The 19,116-nt window shown below is 41.7% G+C and overlaps 1 pseudogene; it reads right to left on the bottom strand.

Moving 5' to 3' along the window:
* Positions 1 to 19,116, bottom strand: part of LOC132870277 (NACHT, LRR and PYD domains-containing protein 12-like) — an 83,617-nt pseudogene that overhangs the window by 33,624 nt on the left and 30,877 nt on the right.

Raw genomic sequence — 19,116 nt, 5'->3', positions numbered from 1 at the left:
TCAGGTTTAGATGAAGCAGGCAGAGTTCGAGGCAGAGTCATATTTATCTGAACAGATCAGACATTTGATTTGTTCTCTAATTAGTGAGCGACTGAAATGATCCCAGCCCAGTGCTGAAGGGGTTTTATGGAGATACTCATGAGGAGCTCGCTGACTAACTGTGTGTGTTGCCAGGTGCTCCATATTTGTTCCTGGTGCCAGTGATTTCCAGACTGGACATGTTCTTCCCCTTACACTCTGTGTGTGTGTGTGTGTGTGTGTGTGTGTGTGTGTGTGTGTGTGTTTTGACATGTTCTTCCCCTTACACTCTGTGTGTTGTATCTCCCTGTCTGACTTTCCCTGTGTGGGGGGGGTAAAGACCTCTCCCAGAAAAGGACACTGAAATCTGAGACAGGTTTTTGTTTCAGAGACAAATAAATCCATGAAAGAGCTTCAGCATGAAAAAGAATAAAAGCTGTGAGAAGGTCAACACAACAGAAAAAATTACAATTTATAAAAGATGTCAGTCAGGACATTACAACAACAAAAGAATAATTAGCATGTAATTAATTTATGTTATGATGTAATAAAAATAAATAACGGTGTTTCTAATGAGTTCTCTGTGAAAAGATGTTTTGAATAAAACCTTTTATCAGGTAATCATAAAGTTTTTTTTGAATTATAATTTTATTTTACTGCAAACTCCACGTGGTTCTACAGGCCCAGTGTCTGCAGCATTACATTTCAGCGAGAACACACATTTAATGTGGAGACATGTGAAGAAGAAAAAAAAATTAATTCACACTACACTCAGTGAAGGTTTTGAACAGAAGGGAAAAGAACAAAACAAAACCCCTCTGTGTTTACTGGACATTGGAGCCTGCAATAGAAAATTTTCACATGACGTCACAGAGTCGGGGATTCCCTGGTGGTGGCCATCTTGGAGGGCTAGCTTACCGTACGGGTCACTGAGCACACATTGTAGCGCGCGAGTTACATTCATTTATATATTATTTACATTTATAGTTACATTACTATTATTTAAAGCTAGCAATGGTGCACACCTGTTGTATTCATGGCTGTCGTAATAGGTCAGATGACGTCAAGCGGAGCTTTTATGGAATTCCCACTGTACGGGAGCACGAAGGCGAGCAAACAAACTCAGCATACAAAGGAGAAATCTATGGCTTGCGAGAATCAACCGCAAGGATTATCAGCCTTCCAAACACAGCAAAGTCTGCTCTGATCATTTTATAAGTGGTAAGTTGTTTAAACAAACAATCAATTGTGTTTAAGTTTGTTTTTGGAAACCAAAACATCATGTGAACAATCTCTGGAGAATGCCTAACTGGAACCGCTGAGTGTACGTTTACATTGTAATGTACACTTAATATCGCTCGTTTGTCACGTTTCTATTTGAAACTTGTCACTTCACTCACGCAAGGGTCATTTTTGAAAAACATTTTAGGTCTATTCTGTATGATTTGATTTGTGTTTGGGATGCAAACAGCGCGCCTTTTGGCGGATGCCGCCTGAATCGCGCAGATCCGATTTTTTTTTTTTGGGGGGGGCGTTGGAGTGTCTGATTATAATTTCAAAGTAAATTCTGTATTAAAATTACTAAATAAGCAAATCCGTTACAGTCCATGAAACAGGAAGTATAAGGATGAGAAAAAAACAGTTTAAATCGGGAAGCTGCGCACATTTGTGCAGCCCGAGCGGTGTGCAGGACTGCGCAAATGTGCGCAGCTTCCCGATTTAAACTGTTTTTTTCTCATCCTTATACTTCCTGTTTCATGGACTGTAACGGATTTGCTTATTTAGTAATTTTAATACAGAATTTACTTTGAAATTATAATCAGACACTCCAACGCCCCCCCTAAAAAAAAAAAAAATCGGATCTGCGCGATTCAGGCGGTATCCGCCAAAAGGCGCGCTGTGAATATATAAAGTTGTATGTATCAGACAGCCTTTAAAGTTTGATGAAGTCAGTTTCAGGCTTTGGAGCAGGCTTTGGCAGTTTCAGGCTTTGGCAGCCCTGCATAGTCACTTGAAAATGCATCTTTGTCCACTTTGTAGGGGTCAATTCCCCCAATCAAGGCCAGTTTGGCTGCATACCGTGAGATGTGTATCTATATACTTCTGTTTGCTTGATTTTGCCGACATTGATCTTTATTTTAGAAAACTGACTATATAACTTCATAAATTCGTCCGAGATAACGTAGCCAGTAATGGCGATGGTCCGTTTTGTTTGCCCTCCAAGATGGCGGCTGGGGGGCGTTCCCCGGAATGCCGTGACGTCAGTGAAAACTATCTATAGTGGTGTAAACTGTAAATAAACTCGATGTTTTCCACATGTGCTTTTAAAGTGGCGCACTGCCACATTATAATTCTGGCTCATCACCCTTCCCTTGGCCCAAAACCCCCCGTAAACTCATCTGTATACACCAAATAAATCGTATTTCACTTTATTATAATTTTGTAAATATTTAACATGCAGTTTCTCTTTCAGTTTCTCTCTTTCTAACAGTGGAACAGTAGAACAGTTCTATTCAGCTTTACTTACACGGCTTTTCTGGATGCTGCAATCACAGGCATCACCTTCACAAGAACCTCATCTGGTATCTTCTCTGTACTGGTATATTTACTCAGGTCAAACTCCTCCAGCTCCTCTGCTGAAGTCAGTAACACAAACGCCAGAGCAGACCACTGTGAAGGAGAGAGTTCACTTTGTTTTCCAGATTTCAGGTAGCGTTGGATTTCCTCCACGAGAGAATCTTCACCCAGTTCATTCAGGCAGTGGAACAGATTGATGGATTTTTCTGCAGAAAGATCTTCACTGATCTTCTCCTTAATGTACCGAACTGTTTCCTTTTTGCTCTGAGGGCTACTTCCTGTCTGTGTTACTAAGGCATGTAAGAGTTTCTGATTGGACTCCAGTGAGAGACCCAGAAGAAAGCGGAGGAACAGATCCAGATGTCCAGTCTGATTGTATAAGGTCTGATCTACAGCACTCCTGTGTACATGTGAAATTGTCTTAAAGGGCCGACTCCGAACAAGAACATTTCTCTTTTCCTTCATGAAGGTCAGATGCACATACAGAGCTGCGAGATGCTCCTGAATGCTCAGATGAACAAAGCAGTACACTTTACTCTGGTGAAGCCCAACCTCCTCTCTGAAGATCTGCGTACACACACCTGAGTACACTGCTGCTTCTGTCACATCAATGCCACACTCTCTCAGGTCTTCCTCATAGAAGATCAGGTTGCCTTTCTGCAGCTGCTCAAAAGCCAGTTTCCCAGTTTGAGAAGCATTTCTTCATCACTCTCCTGCTTCTTTGAGTACTTTTCCCTGATGATGTTTGTCTGAATGATGAGGAAGTGTGTGTACATTTGAGTCAGAGTCTTGGGGATCTCTCCACTCTCTGCTTCACCCAACATTCTCTCGAGAACGGTGGCTGAAATCCAGCAGAAGACTGGGATGTGACACATGATGTAGAGGCTTCTTAATGACTTCAGGTGTGTGATGATGTTCTTGGCCAGGCTCTGATCACTGACCCTCTTCCTGAAGTACTCCTCCTTCTGTGGGTCATTGAACCCTCGTACCTCTGTGACTCGATGGACGTACTCAGAGGGGATTTGATCAGCTGCTGCTGGTCGGGAGGTGATCCAGATGAGAGCAGAGGGAAGAAGATTCCCTTTGATCAGGTTTATCAGCAGCACATGCACTGATGCTGATTCAGTTACATCACACACTCTCACTGTGTTCTGGAAATCCAGAGGGAAACGACACTCGTCCAATCCATCAAAAATGAACAGAACCTTTTCCAACATGGACATTTCTGTTTCTTTTGTTTCCTTGAAACAGACATGAAGGAGCTCCATCAGACTCAGTTTTTGGTCCTCCATCAGATTAAGCTCTCTGAAAGGAAGTGGAAAAATGAGGGGGACGTCCTGATTTGCTTTCCCTTCAGCCCAGTCCACAATGAACTTCTGCACAGAGACTGTTTTTCCGATACCAGCCACTCCCTTTGTCACTACAGTTCTGATGGGTTCGTCTTCTTCAGATAAGGGCTTAAAGATGTCGTTGCATTTGATTGGTGTTTCCTCTGTTGTTTTTCTCCTGGACGCTGCCTCTATCTGTCTCACCTCATGTTCTTTATTGACGTCTCCACTGTCTCCCTCTGTGATGTAGAGCTCTGTGTAGATCTCATTCAGGAGCACTCGGTTTTCCTGCTTTATTATCACTCCATTTAAACACTGAAACTTCTTCATCAGATTTAATCTGAACTTTTTCTGGAATTCATTTACAGCAGGAGATTCTGAGGCGTGTCTGTGTGACAGGGTGAAATAAGATGACGTGGTGAGACATAAGGTCCAATTATTACAGTTTAAGATCACATTTATTTCTAACTGGTTTCCACAGATAGCCGTTCTTTATGATGCTAACACGATGGATTTACCTGATTTGACTGTATGTTTTCTATAATCAATTCCTGTAGATAATAACAGCAGAGAGGTTTATAATTCCAGTGCGTCAGTGTCTCAGTCATGGTGTTGGGTTTGATCTTACCCTGTATCTGTGATGAAGATCTTTTCTCTTCTGTCTCCTGCCTTCTGTAAATCACTGGGAACAAAAATAGTCACTGTTAAAGGCAAAGGTGTAAAATTATTTAAAGAACACAATACTAAAACCATCACCAACATTGTGGACCTGGGAGGAGGAAAAAAAGTCCTTGTTTTAATGTTAGGTTTCCAATTTTTCTTCTTCCAACAGTCCCCTTCAAAAGTATTGGAACATCAAGGCCATCTCTTTTGCTTTACACTGAAGACATTTGTGTTTGAGATCAAAAGATTGAGATAATAGATCAGAATTTCGGCTGTTTCAGGTCTTTTTGCTTATATTAGCATTTCCTGCTTTAGTATTTGAGACATGACCCAAAAGATTTTTTTTTGAGGGGGTCCCCCACTTTAATTTTCAGCTCTCCAAAAGTATAGGTTGTATTTAGTCATGTGATTTTTGTTTGAGAGTTTACTTCCAGTGAATGAAGTGGTGGTCAGACAAACCAATTTAGCTGCCGTTATGCAAAACGAAACCGTCTCAGATTATTTTTGCAGTTTTGACTCCAATGTACGGACAAGACACCTTCAGAAAGTTGCTCTTTGCGTTGGAATTAGATCCTTACACGTTAACAAAGAAGGATTTTTCCTACGAGTTGGAAAATTATCCATCCATTGACTGAGTTCCCAGACATCTCAAACTACCTGGTCCTGCAGACATCGTTCTACATGGACACATAGGTGAAAACCTGGAAGAGAATGGAGGTGCACAACTTTTTATATGTAGCCGAGTTAAAGATCAGGGGATCAGGACACTACAAGATAAATCCTGTATTGTTTACTCCCAGATAAGTAGTATTTTGGGGCTTTTTGTATACGTCTTCACAATGGTCTTCACAAAGTTTTAATATCAAGTAACAAACCACAGCCGCTCGATTCTCAATCCTCCCTGCTCTTCTCTTCCCGGTAAATCATTCACAAAGATCCACAGAAACCTCTTTAAAGATCTGGGTATTACAGGTATTATATTCGTGTTAGTTTACAATATGGTGACCACGATCAAACAGTAAACAGAAACACATCTGAGGACTGAAGAGTCTCCTGAACTTCAAAACATCACAAAATAATGGAAAATGGTGAGAAAATTTATTTGCGAATCCAAACGAAGTAAATCAGAGGAATTTACAAACCCTTCACCAAGTGATCACTGCAAACTCAGGGGTCTCAAAGTTTAGAGAAATAAAAGGGTATGAGGCAGAGAATAGGAGGGTACAATTAAAAAGGCTGAAGCCCTTCACCGTGAACCACAGGCGAGAAAAATGAAAAACTGGGGTCATCTGAGACAGTTTCAGGGCATTTGGGGAGGAATTTCCAATTTATTGTAAACAGCAAAATAATAGTCTGAAGTGATGGTAATCAATACTAAAACAGAACTGCCATATTGTAATGAATCAAAAAGAAATTTGACAATACAAAACTTTATATATTTTTGATGTTTACAAAATCAACTAAACAGTTAAGCTGCTAGCAACCAATACACACACACACGCATATAGACCCTTCCCACGTGACGTTACGACAAATGCGGCCGCCATTTTAGACATGAACTACCAGTAGTCTACCACAGCCAACAACGAGGAACGACGGCGAAGCATCGAAAGGAATATAGCCATCAAAGAAAGTTTTTACTTTCAGCAAGACTTCCATCATGCCATTATATTGTTGTGCACCTGGATGTAGTAACCATCAACACACAAGGCAAGATTTATCATTTTATCGGATCCCGACAGATGCTGACCGACGGAGAAGATGGATGGTCTCTAAAATATTGGCAAAATGATGTTCATTGACATAGCAATCGTGTGTAACGGGAAGCATTTGCATATCCGAAGTGTTGTGTTTACATCAAAGATAAAATAAACCGATATGACAACGACTGCTGCTGCCAGGTTGGGGACACAAACTAGTAGAAAGGAAGTGTGCCAACAGTGCCAACAGACTTCCTTTGTGGTCGATTCTGCTTTAAGGTGAGATGCATTTAATTATTCGTCTGCTGTGGGTTTGGAATCGGTAGCCTGACCGATTCGTTCATGTTTGTGGTGCCATTTGTTTGTTGACGCGTGTTGAAATGGAAGATTGGTTGTTGACATGATTTCCAGTGATGCTTTGGTGCTGCTGTGGATCAGATGTGTTGAGTAGCGTGACTGTTTTTTTTTTTCTTGCGTGTGGTATCATTGTTGACGCGAGGTTGTTTTTTGAACATGCCAATGCGGACATGATTTCCCCTGATGAGTTATGACTTCAGACGCGATGCGTGTGTGGAGTCCGCGTGATATGTGCGTAAGATAGGCTTCTCATGTGTTTGGAGATCCACGCTCTGAGACAAGCGCAAGCACCCCCCCCCCAAGGGAAAAAAAGGGACCCCCCGATAATATCGGCATAGTTCGAACACTGGGTTGGAGAAAGTAATGGCAAATAGTGAGTGCACAAACCATAGAAGGTAAACTGTACACAGCGCCAGGGCAGTGTGATGGTATGTCTACTTTTAGATTGTGTTAGCTTATCAATGAACACACTCGTCACTCGACGAGTTTCACGTCTTTACGACGGATACTGAAATGTGTGTTAGGTATTATTGTTGCAGTCTAAGCAGTCATTGTAGCAGCTAGATGAGCGAGAACCGAAAGGGTCTGTGCCATAAACCGTTATTTCTTCATGTCCAAAATGGCGGTCGCGTTTACGAAGGTCACGTGAGTGGGAAGGGTCAATATATGAGCTGGGCGATAAATCGATTAATTCTCAGTTTTAACATCCGCCACAGACGCTCCCCTCTGCGCATGTGCAGAACGGATCGGGTACTGACACTATCGCCCTCCTCCCATGCGCCTGCCACAGACACACACAAACAGCATGGCAGCGATTGGGGGAAAGCCGCAACTTGTGCCCAAGAAAGGAGTCACTTCCTCCGTGATGTGGAATTGGTTCGGTTTTGCGGCGTCGGACGCAGACCAAACAAGTCCTCGTTGTAAGGCGTGTTTGAAAACTGTTGTTTCCAAAGGAAGCAGCATGACGAATTTATTCCAACCCCTTAAACAGAAGCACACAGCGGAGCGGGAGAAGTGCTGCTCCCAGTGGAAAGAACACAGCCACAGCACGAACACACCATACACAGTAAAGCAAGCAGCCGCCCCGGACACGGTTCCCACCGCGCGCCTGATGATCCACACTAAAGCAAGCGGCCGCCCCGGACACGTTTCCCACCGCACGCCTGATGATCCACAGTAAAGGCAAGGCAAGTTTATTTGTATTGAGGTATTTCACTCACGTGACCAAGTCATGTGATGCTGCCATTTTGGACGGCACGGCTCGAATCAGTTTGAATGCGAGGAAGGTGACAAACGAAAAACATAAAAGAAAAAGGAGCGAGATGCAGAAAACACCTTCACTATCCAGCGACGTAGGGCATTTACAGGGCGAGCAGAGGGAGAGGTATTTGCAAAAATTGAGGTTAGCAGGCTTAGAGAACGACGTTTACCTGCTTCCACCAGGATTGTTCACTGATGTACGGAAGTACACCAAGCCCTCGTCTTTACCTGACTTCGGCCCACATGATCTGTATACCTATGTCGTTAAAAACCAGGCTGGGTAACATGCCTACATCAGTGGGTCGTCCCTGGAGCCGGTGGTCGCCATCTTATTACAGCTAAGGTTTGTTCACATTTTCATTTACTTTCGGTCCTCAGGATAAACAAAATGTTATTAAATGTCATTGAAATAACTTCTTAGTCTGTTGAGACATGGCCCGTTATAAATTTGCTGTTACCAGGCAATGACTAAGAACTGTATTATTAGGGTCGGTGTAGTTGTAGCAGTGCACTAGCAGCTAGCTGTTAGCACTAGCTAATGTCAACAACATCGTAGCTGGTATGTTACTGTAGCAATGTTTACGTTCAGTCATTTGGATGACTGTTAAAACCTTTCAGTCTCAAGTTTTTCCTTTACTGGATTTACTAGTTTACTGAGCTAGCGCGCTCGGCCAAACCGGGAGCCATCGCGCGCTCTCCGGCCGGGCCGGGAGCCATCGCGCGCTCTCCGGCCGGGCCGGGAGCCATCGCGCGCTCTCCGGCCGGGCCGGGAGCCATCGCGCGCTCTCCGGCCGGGCCAGGAGCCATCGCGCGCTAGCTCAGTAAACTAGTAAATCCAGTAAAGGAAAAACTTGAGACTGAAAGGTTTTAACAGTCATCCAAATGACTGAACGTAAATATTGTTACAGTAACATACTAGCTACTGTTGTTGACATTAGCTAGCTTGCCGTCCAAAATGGTGGACACCGGGGCGTCACGTGACCCTGTGACGTCAGGTGAAATACCTCAATAGCGCATTTCATACACACAGGCAATTCAATGTGCTTCACAAAAAATAAAACCATAAGAACAGTAACAAAGAATTAAAGTAAAAGTAAAATCATTAAAATCCAAGATTAAAAAGAAATTAAAATAAAGAAAGTAAAATCATTAAAATCAAAATTAAAAGAAATTATGTTAAAGGAAATTAATTACACTTTAGGTAAAAATTAATCAAGTGAAAGCATCTGAAAACAGCTTTGTCTTGAGCCTGGATTTAAAACTAACAACAGTAGGAGCATTTTTAATATCATCTGGAAGTTGGTTCCAAAGCTTAGCAGCATAGCAACTAAAGGCTGCTTCACCACACTTCGTTTTGACAGCTGGTATTACTAGCAAGTTTTTCTCTTGTGATCTTAGAGACCTAGTTGGTGCATATAATTGAAACATATCCAGTAGGTAGCTGGGTCCCATCCCATTTAATGTTTTAAATAGAAGAAGTAGTGCTTTAAAGTCAATTCTATAGCTCACTGGGAGCCAGTGCAGAGACCTTAGGATTGGAGTGATATGGACTACCCTTTTTGTTCTTGTAAGAACCCTTGCTGCTGCATTTTGGATTAGTTGAAGCTCTTTGATGGTCTTTTTTGGAAGACCTGTGAAAAGGCTATTGCAGTAATCAACCCTACTGGAGATGAAAGCATGAATAAGTTTTTCTAGATCATGTTTTGACATGAGACCCCTGAGTTTAGAAATGTTTTTTAGGTGATAGAATGCAGACTTTTTTTTACCACTTTCATATGACTGTTGAAGTTAAGTTCACTGTCAATAAGGACACCAAGGTTTTTGACAGTATCCTTTGCTTTAAGCCCCTTAGTTTCAAGAACAGTGGCAATCCTAAGCCTTTCCTCCTTTTTGCCAAATATAATTGCTTCAGTTTTATCTGCGTTCAGCTGAAGAAAATTGTGAGACATCCATTTGTTAATTTGGTCAATGCATCTATGAAGAGACTCAAGAGGGGCATAGTCATTAGGTGACATAGCTAAGTAAAGCTGAGTGTCATCTGCATAGCTATGGAAGTTTATTGAGTTATTCTTAATAATTTGTCCAAGTGGGAGCATATAAAGGTTGAATAGTAATGGTCCCAGGATTGAGCCCTGGGGAACCCCACAGTTCAAGGACACGGGTGATGAACTGTGGCCTCCAATGGCCACATAAAAATATCTTTGTTGTAGGTAAGATTTTAACCAGTTGATTACTATACCAGTAAATCCAACCCAATGCTCCAGTCGATGTAACAGTATGGAATGATCTACCGTGTCAAATGCAGCACTTAAGTCTAAAAGCACCAATACTGATGCTTTACCAGCATCAGAATTAAGACGTAGGTCATTCATGACTTTAGTAAGAGCTGCTTCAGTGCTATGATTGGCACGAAAACCTGACTGAAACTTATCAAAACATCCGTTTAATGTCAGGAAGACAGTTCATTGATTAAAAACAATTTTTTCAATTATTTTACCAACGAATGGCAAATTGGATATGGGCCTGTAGTTGTTGAGTACTGAGACATCCAGGTTATTCTTTTTCAGTAGGGGTTTTACAACCGCTTTTTTCAGAGATGAGGGAAACATGCCAGTTCGTAAGGAGGTGTCGATAATCTGAAGTACCTCATCTGATATTAGATGAAGAACAGATTTGAAAAAGACTGTAGGTAAAATGTCCAGTTCAGATGTGGAGGAGCTGAGACTTTGTACTGTTTTTCTCAGAGTCTCAACATCAATTAAACTAAATGTTGACATTGTATTACGACCCCCTCTCTCGTTATCCAATGGTTCCAGATTTTGAAGTGTTTGCACCTGTGTGGCTATATTCATACGTATTTTATCAATCTTTCCTTTGAAAAAAGATGCAAAGTCGTTGCATGTATTAACTGAGAGAAATTCAGAAGGCATTTGTCTTGATGGGTTTGTTAGCTTTTCAACTGTAGAAAATAGCACACGGGCATTGTTGATATTCCTATTAATAATGTCAGCAAAAAAAGACTGTCTTGCTTTAGAAATTTCTAAGTTGTATTTACATAACATCCCTTTGAGATTTGATAATGAATCTGGAGTTTAGATTTACGCCATTTTCTTTCAGACTTTCTACATTCCCTCTTTAATATTTTAACTGTTGGATTTAGTTTCCAGGGTGCTTTTCCTTTGTCTATGACTCTTTTGTTTTTTAAAGGAGCAATAGCATCCATAATATGTTTCATTCTTGAATTAAAAATTTCCATTAGATCATCTGCACAATCTAAAGATTGACATGGGAGTTCTGAGAGTGCCTGCTCAAAAAAAGCTGCTGTGCCATTGGTAATTACCCTCTTTTTTACAGTCACAGACTTGTTTTGAAAGTGAGGGGAAATGGAAACATCAAAGAAAACACAGAAATGATCAGATATACCCAGGTCCATGACACTAGTAGATACATTAAGACCCTTAGTGATGACAAGGTCGAGGGTGTGGCCATGGGAGTGTGTTGGCCCTTGTACATGTTGTGTTAGGTTGAAGGCATCAATCAGTGTAAGAAATTCATTTGCATACGTGTTATCTGGATTATCAACATGGAAATTAAAATCCCCAGAAATAATAAGATTGTCAAACTCTAAACAAATATTTGACAACAGTTCCCCAAACTCCTCTAGGAACAGTGGTGCAGAAAGTCTTGGTGGTCTGTAAATAGTCAACACTAATATGTTAGAAGAACATTTTAGGATTGCACTTAGGTATTCAAAAAATGTAAAATCACCAAGAGTTGTCTGTTTGTACTGAAAACATGCCTTGTATATATTTGCTATTCCTCCTCCCCGTTTATTGGTTCTTCCAACACTCATGAAATCAAAGAGTGGGGGAGTTGCTTCAATAAGCATACCTGCAAACTCATGAGGGTTGAAAAAGGTGACAAACTACCGGTAACCCCCCGGCCCCCTTAAACGGCGCGCGATCAAGGAAAATAAAGGGAAAAGACAACATTTAAAACAAAGACAAGATTTATTCATTTTTAGCTTTGCAATTTTCAGTTTTGCATCTGACACCTCATTACATTACCATTAAGGAAGGAAAAGTATAAAAAGTAAAAAGTAAAATTTGAATTTAAAAAAAGTAATTTTTGAAGTGTGACACTGGAAACTTTCTTCAGCAGACAAGTTTATCATTTTTTAGACCTTTTGGCCCAAACAAGCCATTCAAGGGCACGTTTATGCTGCTCTGCCATGTGCCTCTTTCGCGCCATGCTATCCTTCTTCACCACCTCTGCCCCATTACCAGCAGCACTGGTAGATGGCTGGACACCAAATTCAGCCCTCCTTTCCTTCAGTGCTGCCAAATTCATGGTGTGAGAGAGTGTGTGTGTGTGTGTGTGTGAGTGAGAGAGAATCTCTCTCTCACTCACACACACTCTCACTCACTCACTCACTCACTCACACACACACACACACACACACACACACACTCACTCACTCTTTTTCTCTCTCTCTCTCTCTCTCTCTCACACGCACAACTGGTTCTCTGAATACAACCGAGATCAACACATATTACGTTATAATTTTGACAATCCCACCAATAGTTTCACATAAAAATGATTTCTCTTACCCAAAACACGCGTTTATAGATCCTTATGTTCAACAAAAAATGACTTTATTCAAACTGATTTGACATTTTTTTTCTGTTTTGTTTCAGCCCACAGAAACATCTTCCGTGTCGCGCGTTCGGTTCAAACGTAACAGTCCCGCCCCTTGCGTCTTACGTCATAAAAAGGCAACTCACAGACCACCAAATCGCAGGTACCAAAGAAAACCACCCTAAAGCCTCTTTAAATCGCACTCATCGTAACACAGCTTTCTCCGCATACTAAAAATGTTTTTCCGTCTCCAGATGTAATATACAGTTCCGGAAAAAATCAGAAAATATGATTCCGTGAGCTGTTTTCAAGACTCAGGTGTCCCGTTCTGCATTGCGTTTGGATGATCTCTGCCATCCTCCTATACACACCCGTATTCAAGAAAACCCCTCCTCTATTCAGTTACAATTCGCGAATACTGTCCAGCGTTCTGTAAGACTATTGGCTCGTTGGAATGTCATCCAATCAGAGAAACGTTTGAAGTATGAAGAAGGCGGAAATGGTCTGAATGTGGGTGTGAGGAGAAAAGTAGTAGTAGTACTTTGAAGTAGTAGTACATTGAAACCAAATGTTCGGCAACGTAACCTCGCGCATTAAAAAAAAAAAAATTCTTCGGATCTACACGATTCACACAAGTGACCTATTTTGGGATCAAAACGGCGAATTTCGCCGAAAGGTGACTAGTTTGCAGGTATGAATAAGAGTAATAGAGCTGCTTGATTGTTCAAGCCAAGTTTCAGTAAGAAGCATAAAATCCAGTTTGTGTGTACCAATGAAGTCATTAATTAAAAAAGGCTTATTAAGTGATCTTACATTCTGAAGAGCTAGTTTTACAGTGAATGTGGGGATAATTTCCACAGAAGCGTTCTGTGGTTGTTTTGGAACTGGAAGGAGATTTGACGAGTTTACCCCATTGATAGGATGAATAAGAACACCTCTCCTTCTTGTTAGCACAGGAATAGAAAAGTACGTCGTGGGTCCCAGCTTATTTTCAAAACTACCATCTGGACCCAGATTATATCAGTTCGCTCCAACATGAAGGTCTTCACTGCTGCCGGTGAACTGTAGCTATGCACATGGTCCTTGAGTCTTATCTGTAATCACAGGGGGAGGTGGTGCCCTCTGTTTCTTGGGTGCTGTGGCAGTTGGATATATCATTAGAGATTTTGGGGTACACAAGGCCTGACCATGAGACAGCTCTGTGTACGGTACTTGATTTGAGTGTCCTCTTGGGCTTGCCAAAGACACTCGGCTTAAAGACAATAGTCTCTCCATTTACTCAGGAAAACGCAGTCTGGGGGGTGAAGGAGATACAGAGGGGCTTGGGGTTACATCCACTGCTGTTGTTGGTGATTGCCTATTGCCAGTCTTAGGAGGTTGTGGTGATGCTTGTTTATCTGATTGTCTTTCTGATAGTTCTGCCAGCTTACCCGTTAGCTCAGATATCATGTTGCTAGCCTTGGAAAGTGACGGGGATGTGTGTGGTGATAGATCCACCCTCTGATCATTTTCCTGAACTGTATTGGGGGCAGATGAGTCAGCATGATCCTCTGTAGTTGCTGGGGGCTTAGTTGCCTTCGTTGGTGACAAGGAGTTTTGCTTGACTCCACTGAGAATGGGAACTGAGATTGGACATTTCCCGGAATGTTGTGAATCATCTGCATGTTTGAGGTTGTTTATCATTTTTTCAGTTTGTAATCCATCAGAGTGAGCGTTAGTCCCGCTTCTTTCTGCCTGCAGATTCACTGCTTGGGTTTGAACCTCAACAGTGTGTTTCCGTACTGTTTTTGAGCCTTTGTTGATGTCCCTGGGAGGTTCAGTTTGTACCCAAACAGAGTTCGTATCAGTGTTGTTAACTCCTTTCAGTGCAGCTACAGAGCGCTTATCAGAGAGTGTACCCAAGGTCGGCATGGAATAGTGGACAGAGTGTTGATAATGGTCTGCCAAGACTTTGGCACCAGTCCAGCTGAGTTCTGTGCTATTTGGGCTGATAAAGGCTTGCGTTTCCAGAAAAGGTTAAAGTTGTCAATAAAATTAATACCAGAGGAAAAACATGTCTTTGCAAGCCAGGTGTTGAGACTGAGCAGTCGGGAAAACCCGTAATTGCCGATCACAGATCCTGGTAATGGACCACTGATAAAAAAAGGCATTCCAAGTCCGTTTAGGGCAGAAAAAAGGTCTTTGAAAGATTTCCTCACAGTGAGCTGTTCCCTGAAAACATCATTTGCTCCAACATGCACAATAATGCGTTTAATTGATTTGTAGTTTGACAGCATTTTTTAAATGTTGTCTGTAGTCTCTGAGATGGAAGCGTGAGGAAAACAGCACACAACCATGGACTCTCCTCCAATATTTTTCACAGTGAAATCACCCACAACAAGGGTTGTAGGATTAACAGGTGTTGACGGCTGCTTTCTACCTCTACTGCGAGCTTTATTTTTGTTATTCAAATTCTGCCACTTTCTAGGAACTACTGTAAGGCACTGAAATCTGTTCTGGAGTGTAATGGGCTGTGTATATCTGTAGTTTTCAGCCCGGTGGTATTCATAGACTGTAGGTTTGACGGCATCAGACCGCAATGGAGTTGAAGTTAATGCCCTTTTGTTTTTGGGTCTAGCACCTTGTCTTTTCCAGCAATCAGTACTCACATTTTGCTTTGTGAAGTCAACCGATTCATCCAAGTTCCCATCATTCAGATGCTGAACATTCCCCGCATTCCCTTTAGCGGTATCGGCTGCTGGACTCCCTTCAATCCTTAATAGACGGGTATTAATCATAGATTCCAGGCTAGAAATTCTTTTTTCAAGCTCAGTCCATTTGTTACTAGAGTTCCTTGGTTTCCCCATTTTGCTATAATCCAGTCTTCTGTGTCAGTTGCTTTGTCTAACTTCTAGGTTATCTTGTTGAATGCAAGTAAAAAGAAAGCAAATAAGAAAAAATAGAGAAATAGTGACAAAAGCAGAAAAGAGGAGTTCAAGCAGGAGCAAAGCAAAAAGCGTCCTACTCGCTTGAGTAGGAGGAGCAAATAAAGCAAGCGGCCGCCCCGGACACGTTTCCCACTGTGCACCTGATGATCAGAATGCGGCGCGGTGGAAGCGATCACAGATGCTATCGCGATGTTTACTGCAAAAGACATGGTGCCCATACATACGGTGGAAAAGTTGGGATTTTTTTCCCCATTTTGTCAGTTTTATTGAAAAGGACACAATTTTATTTATTATTTATTTTTTTCGTGGTCCAAATCCTGTGCTCTGATTGGCTGGCAAGCAGGTCCGTATGCTACGGTACGGACCCCGGTTACAGACCTCTGGCGACTCGCTCGTTCACAACAACAAACACTTATCTTTTTTTAAATAAGATTTATTTATAAGATTATCAAAAATCTTAAATTTTTGCCAGCATTTCTCATTTTTGTTAGAATTTGGTAAAGAAAAATTTTTTTTTATAATATTAGTGGTGGGCCGTTATCGGCGTTAACGTGCTGCGATAATGTGAGACTCTTATCGGGCGATATAAAAAATATCGCCGTTAATCTATTCTCAAAGTTGGGCTGGGAGCTGGGTCTATACTAAACAAACTATGATGACTTTCACCTTGATATTTTAGCGCGGATGTATACCTAGCCGAATTGCACTGTAGGGGGCGAGAACGAGTTTTCGAACCTGTATGCTACTGTGAATTACCCGAACTACCACAACGAACGTGACGTGCTAACATGGGTGCAGCTATGAAGCCACCGGGTTTGCTTCAGGGAAAATTCATTTTTAAGAAGCTTCCCAATGGAGACATCGACAAGACTAAGGTTGTTTGCACCTTATGCAATGCGGAATTAGTTTACTGTAGGAGTTCTACCAGTCTCAAGTACCACCTAAACACAAAGCATCCCTTAGCTAATGCTGCTGATGCCGGGTCAAGCACTGAAACGCCGGGTCAAGCACTGAAACGTTAGTCTTTTAGTTAATTAAAATAAAGAAAAAACATCGAATTTGAAAGTGTTTCTAAACTTTTGACTGGTACGGTACATATATAAACAGCTTTCTCAAGCAGTCAGTGATGCATTTTGGAAACAGGAGATGAGCCCCTGGTTTAATGCACCCCCTATCTTAAGAAACCTCTTCTCAAGGACTTACTTTGAGTTATTACTTAGGTAGCGCACATATTCTGAATGAGCCATTTTAATCTAGATTAATTTCAAAATTTCAGTGAGATTAATCTAGATTAAAATAATTAATCTATGCCCACCACTAATATATATATTATTTACCAGCTTAAGGTCGGTCCATATGGTGAAATACCGTGACCTCGGCCCAGAGGGCCTCGCTCAGTACTTTCAAGACCTCGGTCACGGTATTTCACCGTACGGACCTACCAGCTGGTAAAAATAGCACTTTTTTTTTTTTTTTTTTTTGCGAGGGTGTTTTTTTTCCTTTCAAGTTTGAGGGTGCATTGTGTCAGTGCCGGTTTGAAACTAAGCTATGTAGGAGAGAGCTTTCTAAAAGTTACTGTATGTTCTCACTGTTTACAATGGCATGGTCTGCCATCTCATCTACAAGCTTGTTTTTTGGCTTCTTTTTGGTTTCTGGTTGCACTTTAACCCCAAAGGGGAAATTTAAGTGAAAACAAAATAAAGCTAAAACTTGTTTTGAACCATTTCTTTGTCATCTGTAGTTTGATTTTTAATGGGGGGAAAAAATCAGTTAAAATTGAAAATAGGATTTTGTGTGAAAAAAATCGAAGATTTTTTTTAGGCTATTTCGCCCAGCTCTAATATACACGGCTCGAAATTCGCGGTGGTCCGATCGCCCGAGGCGACTTAATTTGTCATTTGGCGGGTAATTCCTGTCACTAGCCAGCCCAGATGGCTAGTTGAAAATAAAAAATATATATATGAAGCGAAAATTCAGACACACCGTCAACTAAAGCCACCACATATTAAGCGTGTGCCGTGTCTGTGTTAATCGGCAGGATGGAAAATACCGAAGAATTCCGAATCATATCATGTACGTGTCAGGCTGTCGTTTTTTTCACTACTGCGCATGCATATAACACATCTCATTGAATATCGCGGTAATCACGTTATCAAATTCGATAGATGTGGCCACATTATTGCCCATTTAAACATGTGTTTTTTTTTGTTGTTTACATCTACATCTGCCAAAGCTATGTTGCGATGTGGAATTTTCTGAAAGGTGTACAGAAACCGCCAGAGACGGGGACAAAGCGACCTCGGTCTGAAGAGGAGAAAAAGGCCGCCGATAAAGCGTACAAGAAGGAGAAACGACAAAGGACTTCTAAGCAAACGTGGGAGCAGGGTAGGCCTCGGCTGCGATACGATTTTTATGGAATAATTAATTTTTTTCAAGTTGATTCCTAGTCAATATGAAGCTCCTAATGCTTTCTCTCTCATAAATGGTTAAATACAGAAAGCATGTTGGACATATTTTGGGTGCTATAGTCATGATAGTAAGTATATTTGTTTTCAATACTCATACACCAAGTTGCCAAGTTTTCCAATATATTATTATTTGTTGATATTATATTATGGTGCTCCATGTTGTTCACATTTATGTATTTAACAACAGTATCAAAATACTCAGGTATTTTGATACCCCGCCTCCCTGGGGGGGTGTTCCAGGCATGACCCCCGGGAGGAGGCCCCGGGGAAAACCCAGGACACGCTGGAGGGACTATGTCTCTCGGCTGGCCTGGGAACGCCTTGGTGTTCTTCCCAAGGAGCTGGCCGAGGTGTCTGGGGAAAGGGAAGTTTGGGCTTCCATGCTCAGACTGCTGCCTCTGCGACCCGGCCCCAGATAAGCGGAAGAAGACGAGAAGATGAGGCATGCCCCCGGACCCCCCTAGTTTCGCTTCGTGCCATTGGTGCTCAATTGTCTGTGTATTATCATGCCAGAACTTAGGACTTTAATTTTTTTCTGGGGAAAACACTGTTGGTTGCTCAAGCATTGCATGACCGCCTGCCTCTACATGCGTCAACCTGCTATTTGCACCGACTGGAAGCAAATTGCAGCTGAAATGTGAACAGATCATGAGCCACCTGTGTCAACCTGCCTCTACTAAAGACCCTCTGCAACACTCTGCCATTATCTGCGTCGTCGTGCATTTATCTGCGATTTTGTTATCGGAGGTAGATGCAAGTAGTTGAAAACTAGTTGCAGCCTGCTGTCTGACCTGGGCATAAGCTACATTATTATATTACAACATTCAAAATCCCAAACAACATCAAAGTCAGATGTTTTCTATTAATCGCTTACATTTTTTGAAGGTGAATATACCTGGGGGCTATCGCCCTGAAACAGGGCTCCCTTAGGTGGCTGGCCAGCTGACAGAGCTTTCAGTTTAGCGGTTTTTTTTTTTTTTAAACGATCCCTGTATTACTAACGCTTCCTGATGTGCTTGAGGATGGTCGGGGATCTGAGCATCCCATGGCTGTTTCAGCCCTTAAATAAAAAAAAAAAAAACAACCCACAGATGATTACACCCCCACACCAGGCCAATTAAGATGCACTGCGATTGGTCAAAAAGGTTGGTGCTCATTTGGTAATTATGTGTTGTCAATT

Source organism: Neoarius graeffei, chromosome 22, assembly GCF_027579695.1.
Source record: "Neoarius graeffei isolate fNeoGra1 chromosome 22, fNeoGra1.pri, whole genome shotgun sequence".
Taxonomy (NCBI): Eukaryota; Metazoa; Chordata; class Actinopteri; order Siluriformes; family Ariidae; genus Neoarius; species Neoarius graeffei.
Note: the sequence above shows the minus strand (reverse complement) of the source record. Positions and strands in the feature narration are given on the sequence as shown.